The 15,144-nt window shown below is 40.9% G+C and overlaps 2 protein-coding genes across 17 annotated transcripts in view; both read right to left on the minus strand.

Moving 5' to 3' along the window:
• The window catches only part of TFDP2 (transcription factor Dp-2), a 197,132-nt gene that overhangs the window by 102,777 nt on the left and 79,211 nt on the right, over positions 1 to 15,144 (minus strand). The window lies entirely within an intron of this gene.
• XPC (XPC complex subunit, DNA damage recognition and repair factor) overlaps positions 1 to 15,144 on the minus strand; it is a 286,669-nt gene that overhangs the window by 12,845 nt on the left and 258,680 nt on the right. The window lies entirely within an intron of this gene.

Consider the following 15,144-nt stretch of genomic DNA (forward strand, 5'->3'; position numbering starts at 1 on the left):
CATAAGGGAGAATATTTTGCTTCCTTACTCTATATATTACTCTATAGATTACTTTGGCTATTCGGATTTTTTTATAGTTCCATATAAACCTGATGATTTTTTTTGTTCCATTTCTTTAAAAAATGACATTGGAATTTTGATGGGAATTGTATTAAAATTGTATATTGCTTTGGGTAATATGGTCATTTAAACTATATTTATTCTTAAAAGTATTCAAGGAATACTTTTCCATTTCATTGTATCTTTTTCAATTTCCCTTAACAATGCTTTGTAATTTTCATTATATAGGTCCTTTATATTCTGTTATGTTTATTTCTAGGTATTTTACTTTTGTTGTTGCAACCGTGAAAGGGATTATTTTTTTTAGTTCATTTTCTGAAGTTTCATTGTTGGCATATAAGAAAGCAGTAGACTTTTCTGTATATTAATTTTGTATCCTGTGACGTTACTGTATTGGTTTATTGTTTCTAATAGTCTTTTTGTGGAGTCTTTGGGGTTTTCAATGTACAGGATCATATCATCTGCAAAAAGTGAAATCTTTGCCTTCTTCTTTCCCAATATGAATGAATGCCTTTTCTTTCTTTCTCTTGTCTGACTGCTCTGGCTAGAACTTCCATCACTACATTGAATAAGAGTGGAGAGAGTGGCAGTCTTATATTGTTCCTGATTTTAGAGGAAAAGTTTTCAGTTTTTTTTGCCATTTAATATGTTAGCTGATGGTTTGTCATAAATGGCCTTTATTATGTTGAGATATTTTCCTTCTATATCCATTTTGTTGAGTGTTTTAAACATAAAATGATATATCTTATTGAATACCTTTTCTGCATCTATTGATAGGATCATATGGTTTTTCTTCTTTGTTTTGTTGATACAGTGTATTACGTTAACTGTTTTACATATGTTGAACCATCCTTGTGATTCCGGGATGAATCCCACTTGATCATGATGAATTATTTTTTTAATGTATTCGATTTGCTAGTATTTTGTTTAAAATTTTAGCATCTGTATTCATTAGAGATACTGGTCTGCAGTTTTCTTTTTTGTGTGTTGTCCTTGCCAGGTTTTGGTATGAGGGTTATGTTGGCCTCATAAAATGTGTTTGGAAGTATTGCTTCTCATTCAATTTTTTGGAAGACTTTGAGTAGAACAGGAACCAAGTCTTCTTTGAATGTTTGATAGAATTCACTAGTATAACCATCCAGTCTTGGACTTTTTTTGGGGGGGAGGTTTTTGATAGCTATTTCTATTCCTCCCTGCTTATGCGTCTATTCAGGCTATCTACTTCTTTGTGACCCAACCTAGGAAGATTGCATTGTTCTAGGAATTTATCCATTTCTTCTAGATTGTTAAATTTGATGGCATATAGTTTTTCATAGTATTCTACAATAATTCTTTGTGTATCTATGCTATCTGTGATGATTTCTCTTTCATTTTTGATTTTGTTTATATGAGTCTTTTTCTCTTTTTCCCTTAGTGAGTCTTGCCAAGGATTTGTCAATTTTGTTGATCTTTTCAAAGAATCAGCTCCTTGCAAATATTAGTTTTTAATATTTTAACTTTAGTAAGTTTAACATGGCAGCAGGGTCCAAAATATACAATGTACAAAAAACAACTATGAAGGCCCTGGCTGGATAGTTCAGTTGTTTGGAACACTGTCCTGACACATTAAGTTGTGGGTTTGATCCCCAGTCAGGGCACATACAAGAATCAACCAATTATGGAATGAATAAGTGGAACAACAAATGGATGTTTCTCTCTAGCTCGCTCTGTCTCTCTCCCTTCCTCTTTCTCTAAATATCAATTTAAAATAAAAACAAAAAGAGTAAACTTTATTTAAAAAAAATTTTTTTTTAATTTGTTGATTTTAGAGAGAGGAAGGGAGAGTGGGAGAGCAAAATAAAAACATGGATCTGCTGTGCCCTGACAGAGACGGAACCTGCAAGCATTGCTCACTGGGACGACACTCTAACCAGCTCAGCATTCGGCCAGGCCAAAAAGAGCAAACAAACTTACTGCATGTAAATTATACCTCAATAAATCTAACATTAAAAAAACAACAACAGAAAACTAAATAAATAATTGTGGTGCCAGTGGACCTCCTTATCTTGTTCCTGCTTTCAATGGGAATGTCTGTTTCTCTTTTTGAGAGAGAAAGAGACAGGATGGGAGAGAGAGAAGCATCAACTCGTTCATCCACTTAGTTGTGCATTGATAGCTCCTCGTATATACCTTGAACAGGGATCAGACTGGCGACCTTGCACTCAAGTTGAGCCAGCAACCCGTCTCAAGCCAGCGACCTTGAGTTTTGAACAGGTGACCTCCGTGTTCTGGGTCCCCACCCTATCTACTGCACCACCACAAGCCAGGCTGGGAATGTCTGCTTCTAATGGGAAAGTATTAAATATGGTATTTGCTAAAAATAAATAAGTAAATAAATAAGGTATATGCTAATAACTTGATAGGTTTTAAAAAATGTATGTAAAAGTATCTTTTAATTCCTAATTTGTAAGGTTATCAAAAAGTTTTTAAATACAGCATGAAAAGTATCCTATACAAAAATATAGTTCTGGCCCTGGCCGATTGGCTCAGCGGTAGAGCGTCGGCCTGGCGTGCGGGGGACCCGGGTTCGATTCCCAGCCAGGGCACATAGGAGAAGCGCCCATTTGCTTCTCCACACCCCCCCCTTCCTCTCTGTCTCTCTCTTCCCCTCCTGCAGCCAAGGCTCCATTGGAGCAAAGATGGCCCGGGCACTGGGGATGGCTCCTTGGCCTCTGCCCCAGGCGCTAGAGTGACTCTGGTCGCAGCAGAGCGGCGCCCCAGAGGGGCAGAGCATCGCCCCCAGGTGGGCAGAGCGTTGCCCCTGGTGGGCGTGCTGGGTGGATCCCGGTCGGGCGCATGTGGGAGTCTGTCTGACTGTCTCTCCCAGTTTCCAGCTTCAGAAAAATAGAAAAAAAATATATATATATGTAGTTCTTTGATCTACTGATATAAACATATTGTTGGTAATTTCTTAATATTAAATCAACCATCTTTACTTTCAGATACATTTTGCTTGGTTCAAGGTATATAATTCTCATAATATGTTAATTTTATTAAAAAATTTTTGCTTCTATAGTATATGGCTGGTTTATAACTTTCTGTATTGTTAATTTTTATTATATAGCTAAATCAGTTTTGTTTCGTGTACTGATAAACCTTTAGTTTTACACTCTGCATGTTTTATTGCCTGGTTTATCTATTCATAGAAACAGGAAAAAACTTGCCCATAAAACTGTCAGCAGTAGTCTGTTTTAAAGTTATTTTCCAGACATTTTCTATTGATATTTCTTCCAACATATTAGACTTCCAAATTTTCCTATTTAAAAAAAAATCAGCCTGTCTGGGCGGTGGCGCAGTGGGTAGAGCATCAGACTGGGATGCAGAAGACCCAGGTTCGAGACCCTGAGGTCGCCAGCTTGAGCGAGGGCTCATCTGGTTTGAGCAAAAGCTCACCAGCTTGAGCCCAAGATTGCTGGCTCAAGCAAGGGGTTACTCAGTTTGCTGAAGGCCCACGGTCAAGGCATGTATGAGAAAGCAATCAATGAACAATTAAGGTGTTGCAACGCACAACAAAAAACTAATGATTGATGCTTCTCATCTCTCCGTTCCTGTCAGTCTGTCCCTGTCTATCCCTCTCTGACTCTGTCTCTGTAAAAAAAAAAAAAAAAAAAAAAAAATCAATCTTGAAATATTTCCCTTCTCATAATCTAATTTTCAGCTGTATTTTCAAATTCAACATAACTGCTATATGATAATCTGATCATTTTAAAATTTCTATATAAAAAACTCTAACATTCCTCATATTTCATTTTTTACAATAAATTTTGACTCTTTTTTTAGAGAAAGACGAAGCAGGGGCTGAGTAAAGAGAAAGAAACCGCATCATTGATCTGTTCCTGTTATGTGCCTTAACCGGGGATCGAACAGGCAACCTCGGCACTTTGAGATGATGCTCTGACCAAATGAGCTACCTGGCCAGGGCATGGTTCTCATAGTTCAAAAAAAAAAAAACTTAAATTTTTTAAATTTATTGATTTCAGTAAGATAGGAAGAGAGAGAGACAGGAACATTGAGCTGTTCCTATATGTGCCTTGACTGGGGATCGAACCAGCAACCTCTGTGCTTTGGAATGCCACTCCAACCAACCAAGCTATCCAGCTACGGCCTAAAATTTTGCTAAATGACATCCTAGAGTTTATTATGGTCAATCTACCAGCTTTTTCAGTTTTACTGTATTTCTATCTTCTGATTTTATTCAATTTGGGTTTATTTTGTTTTATTGATTTTAGAGAGGAAGGGGGAGAGAGAGAGAAACTCTAGTTTGTTGTTCTACTAATCCATGTATTCATTGGTAGATTCTTGCATATGCCCTGACTAGGGATCTGGCCAAGTAGCACAGCTGGCTAGCCTATCTACATCCTGATACACCAAGGTTACAGGTGTGATCCCTGGACAGGACACATACATTCTGAATCAACCAATGAATGTATAAAATAAGTGGGACAAAAAAAAAAGTCTCTCTCTATATATTTATATCTCTTCCTATCTCTCTAAAATCAATAAATAATTTTTTTTTTTAAAAGCTCCTCCTCCTCCTCCCCTTCCTCCTCTTCATTCTCCCACTTCTTGTAGTTGATGTTCCAGGCATGGTAGTCGTCCCCAACAACGGTGAAGTGCCTCAGGAACTTGCTCATCCTCTCGGCGGGAGCCACCTTGGCCTTGCGGGTGACTGTCTTTTCATCCCAGGTAGCCATTTTCCTGTTGTCTTAGAGCTGGTCTGGCCTTTTTTTTTTTTTTTTTTTTTTTTTTTTAAATTTATTTATTTATTTATTTTTTAACAGAGGCAGAGATAGACAGGGACAGACAGACAGGAACGGAGAGAGAGATGAGAAGCATCAATCATTAGTTTTTCGTTGCGCGTTGCGACTTCTTAGTTGTTCATTGATTGCTTTCTCATATATGCCTTGACCGTGGGCCTTCAGCAGACCGAGTAACCCCTTGCTGGAGCCAGCGACCTTGGGTCCAAGCTGGTGAGCTTTGCTCAAGCCAGATGAGCCCGCGCTCAAGCTGGCGACCGCGGAGTCTCGAACCTGGGTCCTTCCGCATCCCAGTCCGACGCTCTATCCACTGCACCACCACCTGGTCAGGCTGGTCTGGCCTTTTTAAGTCTTGCTTTCTTCACCCTGAGGTCGGCTCGCCCACGGCCACTGCTGCAATAAATAATTTCTTAATAAAAGCACGTAAATAGCTTTGGCTGCATCCCATATGAAATTCTAATTTCTTGTTATTTTGAAGTCATTGTAGTTTAGGCTTCTGCTTTAACAGCTATTTGAGGAAAGAAGTGACAGGAAGACTTCTAGAATTAATTTCAATTTTTTTTCTTTTTCTTTTTTTATTTTATTTATTGATTTTTAGAGAGAGAGGAGTGAGAGAGAAAGAGAGAGAGAGAGAGAGAGTAGGGGGGAGGAGCAGGAAGCATCAACTCCCATATGTGCCTTGACCAGGCAAGCCCAAGGTTTCGAACCAGCAACCTCAGTGTTCCAGGTCGTCGCTTTATCCCACTGCGCCACCACAGGTCAGGCTTTTTTTCTTTTTCTTGATTTGTTTAATTTTCTTTTCTTCTTGGAATTTCAAATTTTATTACATGTGGCCAGATACAAGGAGCTATCAAATTTCTGCTTCATAGAGTATATCGAAATGTTTTTGTTTTCTATTATGGTTACCTTCTGTAAATGTTCCATGACTGTTTAAGAAGAGACATTCTCTGTAAGTTGGGGTTGAAGTAATGTGAGATGAATGTTCAGTTAGTGGGGTGGCAGAGATGGGGAATTGGTTATATATGGGAGATTAATCACATAAGTAAATATATAAAGAAAAATGGGGGCCAAAATGTTTAGCTTTATAAGGAATTACCAAACTATCTTCAAAGAGCCTGCACCATTTTGCATTCCCACCAACAGTTAACAAGTCTCTTGCTCTGCATACTAGTCAGCAGTCGGGTACTGTCAGCTTTTTAGATTTTAGCCATTCTAACAGGTGTTAATGCTATTTCATTATTGTTTTCATTTATAGTTCCCTAATGACAAATGATAGTCTTATTATCTTTCATATCTTTTCATCTTTCACACTTGTTTGCCTTCTGTATACACTCTTTGATGAGGTGTGTGTTCAAGTCTTTTGCCCACTTTTTGAGTTTTTATATTTTAGATACAAATTTAGGTTGTGCACTAATTTAATTTTACCCAAAGAGAGGTCCTTTTGCCCTTAGCTTCTGGAAATTAATCTTTAAAACATTGGAATGTCACAATCAGGGCACACACAAAAATCAACGCACACACAAAAATCAACCAATGAATGCATAAATAAGTAGAACAAATCAGTGTTTCTCTCTCTCTCTTCCTGTCTCTAAAACTAATAAATTAAAAAAATAAAATTAAAATAAAAAACCTTGTAAGTGTCATGTCTGATAAAAATGTCTTTAACTGAGGGCATTGGGCCAGCCAGATAGTAACAATGTGATTTAGGGTGGAATCTTTGAGTCACACCAACGTGATTTAAGTGGGGGGCATTTGTGCCTTGTAGTATCAGCTCGACCTCCAGAGGGACCGAAGACTTAAATCAGCCACACGAGTAGTCAGGTTTACATGACTGAATCCCAATAAAGACTCTGGACACCAAAGCTCACGCAAGCTTCTCTGGCTGGCAATACTGTGTGCATGATGTCAAACATCTATACTGGCAAAGTAAAGCTGTACCTGACTTCATGAGAAAAGGACAACTGGAAGATCCACACTTAATACTTTTCTGGACTCTGCCCCATGCACCTTTTTACTTAACTGATTTATTTAAATCTGTATCTTTCCACTGTAATAAATACCGTGAGTACGAGATAAGAAACACCCCCTTTTACTAAGAGGTTTAAAAGGCATTTTATTATTTAGGCCAAGTGTTCAGAGAGATTTTGTAAATATGATTTTTATACTTGTGTGTGATTTACACCAACTCAAGATGGCTGATCGCATTCCTGCTCATGAAGGGCTGTTATGTTGTAAATGGAGAGGTTTTTGTATTAGAAGGTTTTGAAAGGAAGGAGGAAGGAGACTCGGACCCCTCCCTTCCCCACACCTGTGAGGAAGAAGGTAAACAGCCAGGAATGCGGGAGGGGGAAGGGAGATTTGAGTAGCCCTTTCCTCTCCCCTTTCTTTCTCCTAATAGGCGATTTACAAACGTTTATCCTCTGACATCATGTAAGCCCCATCCCATCCTGAAATCGCGTGATTGACGTATGTACCTGTAGACAAGGAATCATGAGATCCATGTATGAGAACCTGTGTTCTGTAAAGGGTATATAAGATGTAAGAAATCTAATTTCCAGAAGCACGTGTCTTTGGAGCCACAGGCCCCGCGTGCTCTGCTGGCTTTAATAAATTCTCTTTTCCTCATAGTTATCTGAGTGTCAATCCTCCACTGGGTTGCTTTCCTGCAACAAGTATAACAGCTTTCAATAAATTCTACAGTCCAACCTACAGGTGGTTTTAGAGACCCTTGAACTTGCAACTGCTATCAGACATAAGGCCAGCCTTTTGAATACTGCTCTTTAACTTTGCAATTGGCTAATTTCGCAATCCTTTATCAGATAGTGTGTTTTGTTGTTATATCTAAAGATACTGCCAAAGCCAAGGTCACCTAGATTTTCTCGTTTTTTTCTTCTAGAAGTTTTGTGATTTTTACATTTATATCTATGATACATTTTGAAGTGTAAGGGCTGTGTCCAGTTTTGTATGTGGACTTTAATTGTTCCTTGCAGACTTATTTGTTGAAAAGACTCCTTTCTTCACTCAACTGCCACTCTTCCTTTGTCAAAGACCAATTACCTATATTTGTGTAGGTCTACTTCTGAGCTCTCTTCTCTACACTATATATGCATTCTTTCACTTATATAGTAGCCCCCTTCCTTATCTGTGGGGGATACATTCCAAGATCCCCAGTGGATGGTGCAGAACCCTATACATACTATTAGGCACAATAAGAAGTTAACGATAATAATAAAATAGAATATACTATAGTAAAAGTTATGTGAATATGACTTCTCTCTCTCAAAATAGCTTAATGTACTGTACTCACCCTTCTTATGATGATGTGAGATGATACACTGCCTATGTGATGAGAGGAAGTGAGGTGAATGACACAGGCACTGTGACACACTGTTAGGCTACTATAAGGGTTACTTGAACACAAGCGCTGTGATACCCTAACAGTAAATCTGTTAACACAAACAGCTACTACATGACTAAGTAGTGGGTAGCATACAAAGCGTGGATATACTGAACAAAGGCATAATTCACGTCCTAAGATTTCATTACGCAACTTAGAAAGCATGTAATTTAAAATTTAATTGTTTATTTCTGAAATTTTCCATTTAATATTTTTGGACCACAGTTGACCATGTGTCACTGAAACCTCAGAAAGCAAAACCACATAAGGGCAACTACTGTACTATACTGCCTTGATTGCTGTTGCTTTATTGTAGCTTCAAAATCAGGAAGTGTGTGAGTCTTGGATGTTGGTTTCTTTTTTTTTTTTTTTTTTCCCCATTTTTCTGAAGCTGGAAACGGGGAGGCAGTCAGACAGACTCCCCCCGCATGCGCCCGACTGGGATCCACCCGGCATGCCCACCAGGGGGCGATGTTCTGCCCCTCTGGGGCATCGCTCTGTTGCATCCAGAGCCATTCTAGCGCCTGAGGCAGAGGCCACAGAGCCATCCCCAGCTCCCGGGCCATCTTTGCTCCAATGGAGCCTCAGCTGCGGGAGGGAAAGAGAGAGACAGAGAGGAAGGAGAGGGGGAGGGGTGGAGAAGCAGATGGGCGCTTCTCCTGTGTGCCCTGGCCGGGAATCGAACCCGGGACTCCCGGGGTTCTACCCCAGGCCGATGCTCTACCGCTGAGCCAACTGGCCAGGGCCAAGGATGTTGGTTTCTACCCAACCTGAGTCTCTTGTCTTTTAAGTTCATATGTTAACATAGTCATCTTTATTCTAATTACTGATAAGGTAGGCTTATACTCTGCCACTATATTTCTTGCTGCTCTTTAATATTACCTCCTTTATTTTCTGGGGGTTTTTTGCTAATAACTTTAGACATTTTCTTTTTCCTAATAATACTAGAAATATTGTTCCAGTGTCATTGCTATTCAGTAGTAAACAGAAAATCTGTGATTAGTTTTTTTTTTCTTTTTTAAGTGAGATGAGGGAAGAGAATGAGACAGACTTCTGCATGCCCACCAACCAGGGTCCACCCAGCAACCCGTCTGGGGCTGATGCTTGAATCAACCGAGCTATCCTCAGCACCTGAGGTCAACACTCAGACAAGCTGAGTTAGCCTCAGTGCCCAGGATTGATGCTCAAACCAGTGGAGCCACTGGCAACTAGAGGGGAAGAGATAGAGAAGTGGGAGAGGGAGGGGAAGAGAAGCAGACGATCGCTTCCCATGTGTGCCCTAACTGAAGATTGAACCTGGGACTTCCGCATGCTGGGCCAATGCTCTATCCATTGAGCCAACTGACCAAGGCCTGTAATTAGTTTTATTTATAGCTTTTTGTAGCACTCTCCTATTAACCCCTTGCCTACATGCTTATATCTTTGAACTTTCAAATTCCTCAACCTGATATATCTAGTATTCTCCATATATCTGTGAAATCCTTTAAATTGTAACTGTATCTTTCTTAACCTCTAGGATGCTCCCTTCCATTTTGCCTCTGATTACTGTTTCTCTTCTATTTATTTATTATTCTCCTTTATTCAGGAATACTATTTATCTACATACTGAGTCTTTATTCTCTGTATCTACAATTTTTATCTTTTTTATCCTTTTCCATTGTTGCATTTTGGAAGAACTTTAATTTTTTTAAAAAAAATACAGGAAAGTACAAAGATTGACTCAAGATCCTTTGTAATCATCCTTCTATGCCCTAAGCTCAGAGCCCTGTAATAGGCACTCTACTAGGATTCAAATCTGAGACCCATCTCTTAATAGTTGTATAATTTGGGGGAAGTGATTTAACCTACTTACTTTAACTTTCTTGGGAATAATCAGACCTAATCAACTAATTCATGAAGGTTTTAATATAGTATCTGATACTCAATAAACATTTAGCTATTACTATAATCTCTGCTGATATTCAGTTGGTTCCCTTCTGTGTCAATCTGCTGTCTTTTAGGTACTATTTCAGATTCATTAAATAATTCCAAGAAAGCAAATACCATCTAATATTATCTTCTTTCCTTTCTCGATTTTTTCCAACTATCATTTTCCTCTGTGTCCTAAGTACCAGATTTTCTTCTTGAGTTTTTCAGAATTTCTTACTAAACCCATGATGGCTTAAAAAAATACTGTCCATTTTGAAGAGTAAAAAAATTATTTAGGTATGGTATCTGCTAAGAGAAAATTGGGTAAATACTTGTTGGCCTCTCCCCTTACTGTCCACCTGGGTATTATTTGACTTTAGCTTTTGAGTTTTTGTTGTTGTTTTGACAGAGACAGAGAGTGAGTCAGAGAGAGGAATAGATAAGGACAGAAAGGAAGAGAGAGAGATGAGAAGCATCAATTCTTCATTGCGGCACCCTAGTTGTTCATTGATTGCTTTCTCATATGTGCCTTAGGGGGGCGGGGCTACAGCAGACCAAGTGACCTCTTGCTCAAGCCAGGGACCATGGGCTCAAGCTGGTGAGCCTTGTTCAAACCAGATGAGCCTGCATTCAAGCCGGTGACCTTGGGGTTTCAAATCTGTGTCCTCTGCATCCCAGTCTAATGCTCTATCCACTGCACCACCACCTGGCGAGGCAACTTTGAGTCTTTAAGTTGGAAAAAAGATAGATTCATAGAACTCTTAATCAAATTTCTGGTGTTGAGCCGTTAGATAATATGATGGTTCTCATCTATTTTGAAGATTAAGGATCTTGTTGGGATCCCATTAAAATTATACACTCTCTCTCCAGAGCAAAGAATCTGATAATCAGTTCAGTCTATCATGGCTTGACTCGAGCTTAAGAATCCCAATTTACTATGACTCAGAGAAGACTCTCCTGATCCCACTGTCTCATCACATGATGATATATGTACTCAGTTATTTAATTCTGGACACTTAGAAACATGATATAGTCTTCCCCAGTCAAAGTAGGGCCAAACCAAGCGTTGTTTAAGTTGGTGATTGGTATAAAGAATTCATTAAACTGTTCTCTTTACTCTTATAAATATATAAAATTTTCCATAATTAAAAAACTTCAGCCTAACCAGGCAGTGGCACAGTGGATAGAACATCGGATTGGGATGCCGAGGACCCAAGTTCGAGACCCCGAGGTTGCCAGCTTGAACACGGGCTCATCTGGCTTGAGCAAAAGCTCACCAGCTTGGACCCAAGGTCGCTGGCTCAAGCAAGGGGTTACTCAGTCTGCTGAAGGCCCACAGTCAAGGCACATATGAGAGAGCAATCAATGAACAACTGAGGTGTCGCAATGCGCAACGAAAAACTAATGATTGTTGCTTCTCATCTCTCCGTTCCTGTCTGTCTGTCCCTGTCTATCCCTCTCTCTGTCTCTGTAAAAAAGACAAACAGGCCCTGGCCGGTTAGCTCAGTGGCAGAGCGTCGGCCTGGCATGCAGGAGTCCCGGGTTTGATTCCTGGACAGGGCACACAAGAGAAGCGCCCATCTGCTTCTCCACCCCTCCCCCTCTCCTTCCTCTCTGTCTCTCTCTTTCCCTCCTGCAGCCAAAGCTCCATTGGAGCAAAAGTTTGCCCGGGCGCTGGGGATGGCTCTGTGGCCTCTGCCTCAGGCGCTAGAATGGCTCTGATTGTGGCAGAGCAACGCCCCGGATGGGCAGAGTATCGTCCCCTGGTGGGCGTGCCGGGTGGATCCCGGTTGGGTGCATGCGGGGGTCTGTCTGACTGCCTCCCCATTTCCAGCTTCGGAAAAATGCAAAAAACAAACAAACAAACAAAAAAACCTTCAGCCCCTGGCCAGTTGGCTCAGCGTAGAGCATCAGCCTGGCGTGTGGAAGTCCTAGGTTCGATTCCCAGCCAGGGCACACAGGAGAAGCGCCTATCTGCTTCTCCACCCTTCCCACTCTCCTTCCTCTCTGTCTCTCTCTTCCCCTCCTGCAGCCAAGATTCCATTGGAGCACAGTTGGCCCGGGCACTGAGGATGGCTCCATGGCCTCGACCTCAGGCACTAGAATGGCTCCGGCCACAACTGAGCAACGCATGCCAGAGGGATCCCATTTGGGCACATGCGGGAGTCTTTCTGACTGTCTCCCCACTTCTAACTTTGGAAAAATACAACAAACAAACAAACAAAAACTTCATGTGTGTGTTTATTTGAAGCAAGGCCTAAAAAAATACATACCACTCCCCCTAAGTTTCTTCTCTCTGCCCCTTCCTACTACCATTCCCTGGTCATCTGAAAAGACACCATAACTAGCCCACTCCTGCCTCTGCCTTTACAGAACTGTGGTCACCAAGGGAAGCAGTGAGGTAATGATAAGAGAGATGAGAGGGAGAAAAGGAGTCTTGGGTGCTGCAGATAGCTGCTGCAGCACCACAGAGGGCAGCTGCCAAGTTTCTAGTTGGCAAAGACCCAGCTTCCTTAAATTGTAGGGATAGAGTACAGATGGGTAGAAAACTTACCTTTCTCCTGCCTGCCCCTACTATTCAGTCTCAAGGATCTGTCTTTACTTTTACTCACAGAAAATCCTCCTGAGACATAGGATATTTTAATTTATATTTCTAGTTTCTGATTCTATTTGTAATTCTGCTTCTCTGTATTTTTTCATCTTTTTTACTATGGAGTAACAGAAGAGATTAAGGGTCCCACATGCTGGCTGAAAGCTAATTCCAGGCTTCCCAGAGTTAATTATTGAGGCTAAAATAAAAGGTCTTACAATAACCTGGCACATGTTCAACCTATGCACAACAGATAAATGGAAGAAACAGCTCCTGACCTACTTTTCCTCCCTTAACTCTCAACCACACTACAATCCTGCATAAACAGAAATATGCCTTTTTTTTTTAATAGAGAGAGAGTCAGAGAGAGGGATAGACAGGGACAGACAGACAGGAATGGAGAGATGAGAAGCATCAATCATTAGTTTTTCATTGCACATTGCAACATCTTAATTGTTCATTGATTGATTTCTTTCTCATACGTGCCTTGACTGCGGGCCTTCAGCAGACCAGTGAGTGAGCTGAAGCTCAAGAACTGGTGAACTTTTTGCTCAAACCAGATGAGCCCACGCTCAAGCTGGCGACCTCAGGGTCTCGAACCTGGGTTTTCTGCATCCCAGTCTGATGCTCTATCCACTGCGCCACCGCCCGGTCAGGCAGAAATATGTTTATTGATACTACTGACCATATAGAACAAAGCATAGTAAAAAAGAAAGTGTTATTTTCTTTCAAGGAAGCTCTAATCCGGATGAACTGAAGAAACTGCCAAAAGATGTAAGGTTGAAATCGAAGCAGTGCAGCACCACCTAGAAATATTCAGGTTTCTCCACAATAAAGTGCACATGATAAAACTCACACACTGGTGAGCTAATACACTAATTATCAGAGACACTCTCAAAATAAAGTAAAAATGAGTGAGCACACAAACAATATTAAGATCAATTAGCAGCCTGACCAGGCGGTGGCGCAGTGGATAGCGTCAGACTGGGATGTGGAGGACCCAGGTTCAAGACCCCTGAGGTTGCCAGCTTGAGCGTGGGTTCATCTGGTTTGAGCAGAGCTCACCAGCTTGGACCCAAGGTTGCTGGCTCGAGCAAGGGGTCACTTGGTCTGCTGAAGGCCCACGGTCAAGGCACATATGAGAAAGCAATCAATGAACAACTAAGGTGTCGTGACAAAAAACTAATGATTGATGCTTCTCATCTCTCTCCCTATCCCTCTCTCTGACTCTCTCTTTGAAAAAAAAAAAAGTAAGAGCAATTAGCATAATGGGTGAATGATCTCTTATTTAGAGGTATAGTTCTTCAAAGTCCTCTGGTATTATCAAGAATGTTCCATGTTAATAAAAGATTTCCTAAGAAAGATATGCACACAGAGCAACCTACTTAGAAAATTAATTTCTGATATGAAAGACATGATTTGAATTCCAATCTCTACCACTTGGAAAAATTAATTGCTCTGAGCCTCAGTTTTCTCATTTCTAAAATTGGTGTATTAAGAGTACTTCTTATGCAAGGAAGTTATGAAGATTATATGAAATAAGAAACATAACAAACTTAGCACAGTTCCTGACAAATAATACTCAAAACACAACAGGATTTTTATAAGTAAATGGGCCTGGCCTGTGGTGGTGCAGTGAATAAAGCATCAACCTGAAATGCTGAGGTTATCAGTTTGAAGCCCTGGGCTTGCCCCGGTCAAGGCAAGCAATCAATGAACAACTAAAATGGAGCAGCTATGAGTTGATACTTCTCACTCCCCTGCCCTTTTCCTCTCCTCTCTCTGTACAATCAATCAATAAAATAATTTTAAAAAAGAAAAATATTAGTAAATAGAACTCTTCTTTCAGAGGTTAATCCCTTGATAATGCTGAGATAATACAAGGTGGCAACTGCCTGACCAGTGGTGGCGCAATGGACAGAGCACTGACCTGGGACACTTAAGTCTCTGGTTCAAAACCTCAAGGTTGCCGCTTTAAGCACAGGCTTGTCAGCTTGAGCACAGGATCACAAACATTATACCAAGGTCATTGGCTTAAGCAAGGGGTCGATGGCTTGACTTGAGCACCACCATCCCCCGCCCCCCTTCAAGGCATGTATGAGAAGCAATCAATGGGCCCTGGTCGGTTGGCTCAGTGGTAGAGCGTTGGCCCGGCATGTGGATGTCCTGGATTCGATTCCAGTTCAGAGCACACAGAAACGCCCATCTGCTTCTCCACACCTCCTCCTCTCACTTTTCCTTCTCTTTCTCTCTCTCTCTCCCCCCCCCCCCCCCGCCCCTGCAGTCATGACTCAATTGGAGTGAGTTGGCCTCCAGCACTGAGGATGGCTCCATGGCCTCAGGCACTAAGAAGAGCTCGGCTGCTGAGCAACAGAGCAACACCCCAGATGTGC

This window comes from Saccopteryx bilineata, chromosome 10 (genome assembly GCF_036850765.1).
Source record: "Saccopteryx bilineata isolate mSacBil1 chromosome 10, mSacBil1_pri_phased_curated, whole genome shotgun sequence".
NCBI classification, from domain to species: Eukaryota; Metazoa; Chordata; class Mammalia; order Chiroptera; family Emballonuridae; genus Saccopteryx; species Saccopteryx bilineata.